The sequence below is a fragment of the Anguilla anguilla genome, chromosome 2 (assembly GCF_013347855.1).
Source record: "Anguilla anguilla isolate fAngAng1 chromosome 2, fAngAng1.pri, whole genome shotgun sequence".
In the NCBI taxonomy this organism is placed as follows: Eukaryota; Metazoa; Chordata; class Actinopteri; order Anguilliformes; family Anguillidae; genus Anguilla; species Anguilla anguilla.
The window spans coordinates 60,116,298-60,122,440 of NC_049202.1; the positions used below are offsets into that span (position 1 = coordinate 60,116,298).

Consider the following 6,143-nt stretch of genomic DNA (forward strand, 5'->3'; position numbering starts at 1 on the left):
TGCTGTGCCCACACTGAGGACCAAAGAGATGGAACCATTAATTTGATTGGTCAGCCCGAATAGGGAGTAACAAACAGACAACAGGACTCAGAAATCGGGGGGGGGGGAAATGAAGTAAACAACGCGACAGCCAAAAGGACAGCTCCCGGGACAGAGAGATGTCAGGCAGGAGCGGCTGACACCCCAGTCAGCTTCCAGAACCTTCCGCCTGACAGCTGACACCAGATGGAATAATAGTCTAGCAGTTTTGTTCCAGGACTCACAGTTCAAGAGCTAAAGTTTTGTTAGTTCATTTCGTGTTTCTACATATTACATTGGGACAAAGAAAGTTAACTTTCTAACAGCACAACAGTATGTTACGCATACACAAACCCTGACCATACTCCCAGCTCCACACCGTATCAAACCCTGACCATACTCCCAGCTCCAACTGTATCAAACCCTGACCATACTCCCAGCTCCAACCGTATCAAACCCTGACCATACTCCCAGCTCCAACCGTATCAAACCCTGACCATACTCCCAGCTCCAACCGTATCAAACCCTGACCATACTCCCAGCTCCAACCGTATCAAACCCTGACCATACTCCCAGCTCCAACCGTATCAAACCCTGACCATACTCCCAGCTCCAACCGTATCAAACCCTGACCATACTCCCAGCTCCAACCGTATCAAACCCTGACCATACTCCCAGCTCCAACCGTATCAAACCTTGTATCAAAGGAGGGTTTTGCTCGTAGCGCTTGTGCATCTTATTGTGTAAAACCTCCATTGCCATGGCAATGATAGTGCAGCACAACCGGTAGACTGAGGAGTGCAGAGAACCCTTGCTGTGCCCACACTGAGGACCAAAGAGATGGAACCATTAATTTGATTGGTCAGCCCGAATAGGGAGTAACAAACAGACAACAGGACTCAGAAATCGGGGGGGGGGGAAATGAAGTAAACAACGCGACAGCCAAAAGGACAGCTCCCGGGACAGAGAGATGTCAGGCAGGAGCGGCTGACACCCCAGTCAGCTTCCAGAACCTTCCGCCTGACAGCTGACACCAGATGGAATAATAGTCTAGCAGTTTTGTTCCAGGACTCACAGTTCAAGAGCTAAAGTTTTGTTAGTTCATTTCGTGTTTCTACATATTACATTGGGACAAAGAAAGTTAACTTTCTAACAGCACAACAGCCAGCGCACCCTCGTTAGCTGGCCAGCGTGCCCTCGTTAGCCGGCCAGCGCGCCCTCGTTAGCCGGCCAGCGCGCCCTCGTTAGCCGGCCAGCGTGCCCTCGTTAGCCAGCCAGCGCACCCTCCTTAGCTGGCCAGCGCACCCTCGTTAGCCAGCCAGTGCACCCTTGTTAGCCAGCCAGGGCACGCTCGTTAGCCGACCAGCGTGCCCTCGTTAGCCGGCCAGCGCGCCGTCGTTAGCCGGCCAGTGCAGTCTCGTTAGCCGGCCAGCGTGCCCTCGTTAGCCGGCCAGTGCAGTCTCGTTAGCCAGCCAGCGCGCCCTCGTTAGCGCCTTATTGCTGTCCTGCGCTGACACAGCCTGTCAGCAGACAAGCACACGCACACCGGGGCAGTCTGGCTGGTAATGACCCTCTCCGCCCCTGGCACAGTTAGAGTGACGGCTCTGTCATCAGGCTGTAATATGGGGGATATTACTCCCTGCTGTGTTGGCTCCACCAACAACACGAACGCAATGCCATTAGCACGGACACACTGGGCTCACGTATAACAGTACATACCGCTTAAACAAATATAAGTGCAAATGTACACACACACAAACACGCACACATGCATACACACACACACATGCATGCACAGCGCAGTCACAAGCACATATAATACACATTTAGCAGACAAGTGTACACGAAAACACACAATATATTTTCAAAGAAATAAACACACAAATAAACAGCACTTCCACAGGGACTCATACACAATACACAAACATTACTTAGAGTGTGTAAACTCACAGCACACACACACACACACACACACACACACACACACAATACACAAACACCGTGTAAACTCACAGCATACACACAAGAATATGCATACAAACAACATTCTTTCAGATCTTGCTCCAAAACTATTGACAGCTATTTGTCCTGAGAGTGTACATCTTATATGACCACTGTTTAAATATAATCCTTTTCAAGTAGTGTCCAATGACCAATAACCAGAAAAGGCTCTGAAGCTGAGGCATATACCATCCCCGCCCTGCCCCCCGCCCCCGATCTCTCACCGTGTGCCCTATGCTCAGGGCCTGCCATGCGGACGGGGACGTGATTCGGGGATTCACCCGTCTCAGGACCCGCAGGGGAACCGCGGTACGGCCTCCGCTTTCTCGTGCCTCTTGACCGAGTCCCTCTCCGTCAGACGTGACCTCATCCACCAGCCAGGGCCCTGGGTACTGTTTGTATAACTTTTACTGCACTGAAATATCCAAAAATCCCCTTTGCAGCCAGACAGGGCAGAAGCACAAAAAAGACAACAAGGCAATCTTATAAAAGGAGTGTGATATTCAAATTGACAGGATCTGCTGAAGTTTTGAACTTCCCCTGGTCACAAAGACGCTGCGGATGTGTGCGCTAGCAGTTAATGAGTGATTTTATTGAGTGTCCTTCCAACTGGCCTACTGCAAGAGAGAGCAGCATAATGTTAGGGGAGCTGGACTTGCAGCTCCAAGGTCACAGGTTCGACCTCCAGCTGGGGGAGCACTGCCACTGCACCCTTGAGCAAAGGGACTAAACCTGGATCGCTTCAGTAAATATCCAGCTGCATAATCTTAACTGTATGTAAATATATGTGAGCAGCGTAGGTCTGGCAGAAATGTCATTTAAAAGGTATGTGTGGGGCATTGTGGGATAGAGGCCCTCCAAGGACACAGGGGCTCCTGGTCTCTCTCTCCTCCTCCCTTGCTTTTGTTGTGATAAGACGCGTGCCATAAGGAGCGTTAGGGCTGTGCTCGCACCCCAGCACACCGGCGTCACAGACTTTAGCTCCCTGACATGGGACGACACCAGGAAACATAATTTATCACACCCCCAAAAAGAGCAGGCCTCTGCACCTCTCTCCTGAGAGGGGGGGGCACCATGACCTGGTCCCTCTCTCTGGGCTCACCAGCCCCCCCTCCTCCCCGCTCACTGCTGCCACAGCCCTGGAGATGGTTAGTCTATGAGCAACCTCAGAGGATGTGGGGGAGAAGAAGAAGGGAAAAAAAAAACTCCAAATAGGAAACAGTTGTTTTCAATATGCTGTTTGAAAAGGGGCCGAGCGGGGAGGGGTGGGGGGGTGGGGGGGCTGAAGGGTGGAGGGTGTGGGGGGTGTCTTGGCACGGCTCATGTTTGGATTCCTTTATTTGACGGAGGAGTGCGGTGATCGCAACGAGAGAGGAGCAGCTGTACGGAGAGTACGGCCAAGGTGTGGACTGAAAGCACGCCAGTCCTCTCACTCTTTTCTTCCTTTTCTTTTAAATAAATACATGTACTCCCACTCTTCAGCTGCCTGGATCTCAGACTCTGGCCTGTGAGAAACAGTCCACAAACTAGAATCAATCCCCGACTGGTTCAGGTTCTGGAGAACTTCTCTCAAATATTCTAGAGAACATCTTTACAACTGGACCAGTCCTGGGTTTGTAGAACATCTTTCTCAAAGACAAGTCATTGAGTTAGTTCTGCATTTACAGACCATCATTCCTATAGATGATTAACAAGCCAGGAGAGAAGCGCACCACTCAAGCTAGCCTCGGGTTCGAAGAACTGCCAGTTCAGCGATTCCAATTTTATGAGTTACAGCCCACGGCTTTGACCCCTAGCCCGCCTGACCTGGAGCTGACAAAACCTCTGACGGCTCGTGGCCTTCTTCAAACTTCACAGCAAAATTTCCAAAAGTTTGGAAAAAAATTTTCATCAATTCCTACTCCATCTCCTTCCCTGGGCTGTGACACAGAGAATGAAAAGCACAGCACGTTGCAACAAGCTGCTAAGACCTCCTGCGCACCACTCAGACTCGTGTGCGGCTGTGTGCAGTTGTGTGCGGCTGTGTGCGGTGGCAGAGCAGGAGAGTGCGAGCGCTCTCGTCTGATTCACAACAGAGTACCCTCCTAATCTTTCGGCCTTTCTCTGAAAAGGAGAATGGAGGAAGTTATAGCGCACTGCAAGGGAAGGAGGGGGAGATGTGTCAAATTAGCTAATAGCACTGCACGAAAGAACTGGACTACTCTCAGGGAAAAAAAATGAATTCAATCGACCGTCTTTCCATTCACTGTGCAGGAATCACTAATGCTGAAACCCATATGCCCGCTGTATGCACACTGTTCCCTCCTGTGTGTGTGCACGTGCACACTCCTGCTGTGCACTGCTCTCCATTCCGCCAGTTTGTTTCTGTGGAAAATACCATCTCCAGGTACACATCCTGTTTTCCTTGGCCCCCGTGACTCATCCCTCTCAAACCCCTGCGTCCCGTGCTGGGCCCCGGAGCGTGACCCCCCTCCCGCCCCCACCTCACGCCCCGTAACCCACCTTTCCTGGCAGCAGCAGGACACCACACATCCCTCTGCTAAAACAACAGCCTGGGCTACAGACGGGGCTGTGGGCGGGGCCAGGGGGCAAGTGAGGGCGAAAGGGGGTGAGGGGGAGGAGTTATGTCACTGCTCATCTGAGCCCACCACAATATTTGCATTGTGCATTATTCTCACAGTCAGAGGACTCGCTCAGAGGGAGAAGGCCTCAGACTGTAAGTACTACACCAGTGATCTCCTCAACGTGCTTTCTCCAATCAGCTCCTGCTTCCCAGCCAAACCTGTCCATTACATTACATTACAGGCATTTAGCAGACGCTCTTATCCAGAGCGACTTACACAACTATTTTACATAGCATTTTACATTGTATCCATTTATACAGCTGGATATATACTGAAGCAATGCAGGTTAAGTACCTTGCTCAAGGGTACAACGGCAGTGTCCTTACCCGGGAATCGAACCTGCGACCTTTCGGTTACAAGCCCAGTTCCTTACCCACTGTGCTACACTCCGTCCAATCACTCACTCTCCATCCAGAGGCCCCGCCCACTTAACCAGCAGCAGACAGACAGCAGGATACCCAAACATCTGCAACCAACTGGCGAGGCACAGACGTGGAAATGAAAGAACCGCACAGAAATATGAACGCGTTCGCAAACGAGGTTTCACCAAGGCTTTGAACTTTGGCGGGCAGTTTGCTTCGTTTCCTCCCGCCTCTGGTTTCCTCGGTGACAGGAAGCTTTCGTTCAAAGGAGAAGACGCGATCAGCTCGGAGCTGCGATCTGTCAACTTCAGACGACGCTCCAGCTGAGCGAAACCGCCACCCACCAGAGACACCACATCCGAAACTGCGTCTCCGCGGCAACCCACACGCGCTGCACGGTTACGCTGCGGAGCCGCGGCCACCGAGAGCTCCACGGTTACCGCGTACGCTCATTACATTCAAGAACCAAAATTCCATGGTTGCCGTGCGCTCCGAGTCCAGGGTTTCACAGTAACCGTACACTCCAAACAGAGTTCCACAGTTGCCATGCCAACACCAGACACACTCTCAATCCAAAATTCCACAGCTATCATACACTCTCCCTCTCTCTCTCTCTCCCTCTCCAGAATTCCACAGTAACCATGATGCCCTCCGGTCTCCTCGCAGAGTTCCGGAACCTTGCTCAAACTCCAGGGTCCAGCCGTTGCCCTGGCGATGCCTGCACGTGGGGGGCAGTGCTCGGCTGTGGGTTTACCCGCCCATCGCTCCTCGGTCAGGCAGAGGAGAGGCCCGCGACGGGACAGAGGCCCGCGCGCTCATACCGCCACGAGCTTCCTGCCCGCGGCGCAAAGCCGGATCAGAGGCAGGCCAACGGAACACGGCTTACACAAGCGTGTGCAATTCCGCCCCCCCTCCCCCCCCACAGGGCCCGCATCTTAAAATAGACTTCACCGAAACTGCTCATTACGCACATTACGGGGGGAGACCGCGGGAGTGGGGCCCCGCGTTCGGGGCCAGTGAGCCCAGAGACACCCCCTTCCTGCGCCCCCGGCGTGCACATGCATATGCAAACCCTGCGTACCCCTGCATGCACTGAGGCTGTGAGCCTGCTGCCCTGCACGCTGTACCCCCCACCACC

General features: G+C 52.8%; 1 protein-coding gene across 3 annotated transcripts in view; it reads right to left on the reverse strand.

Moving 5' to 3' along the window:
* The window catches only part of b3gntl1 (UDP-GlcNAc:betaGal beta-1,3-N-acetylglucosaminyltransferase-like 1), a 68,760-nt gene that overhangs the window by 37,774 nt on the left and 24,843 nt on the right, over positions 1-6,143 (reverse strand). Inside the window, exon 1 of one of the 3 annotated variants that reach the window (XM_035407389.1) lies at positions 2,244-2,456. The exons of the other annotated variants lie outside the window; for them this stretch is intronic. The gene's annotated coding sequence lies outside the window, so the exon portion shown is untranslated. Of the gene's footprint in view, positions 1-2,243; positions 2,457-6,143 lie in introns of those variants that run through there. 3 annotated transcript variants of the gene reach the window in all.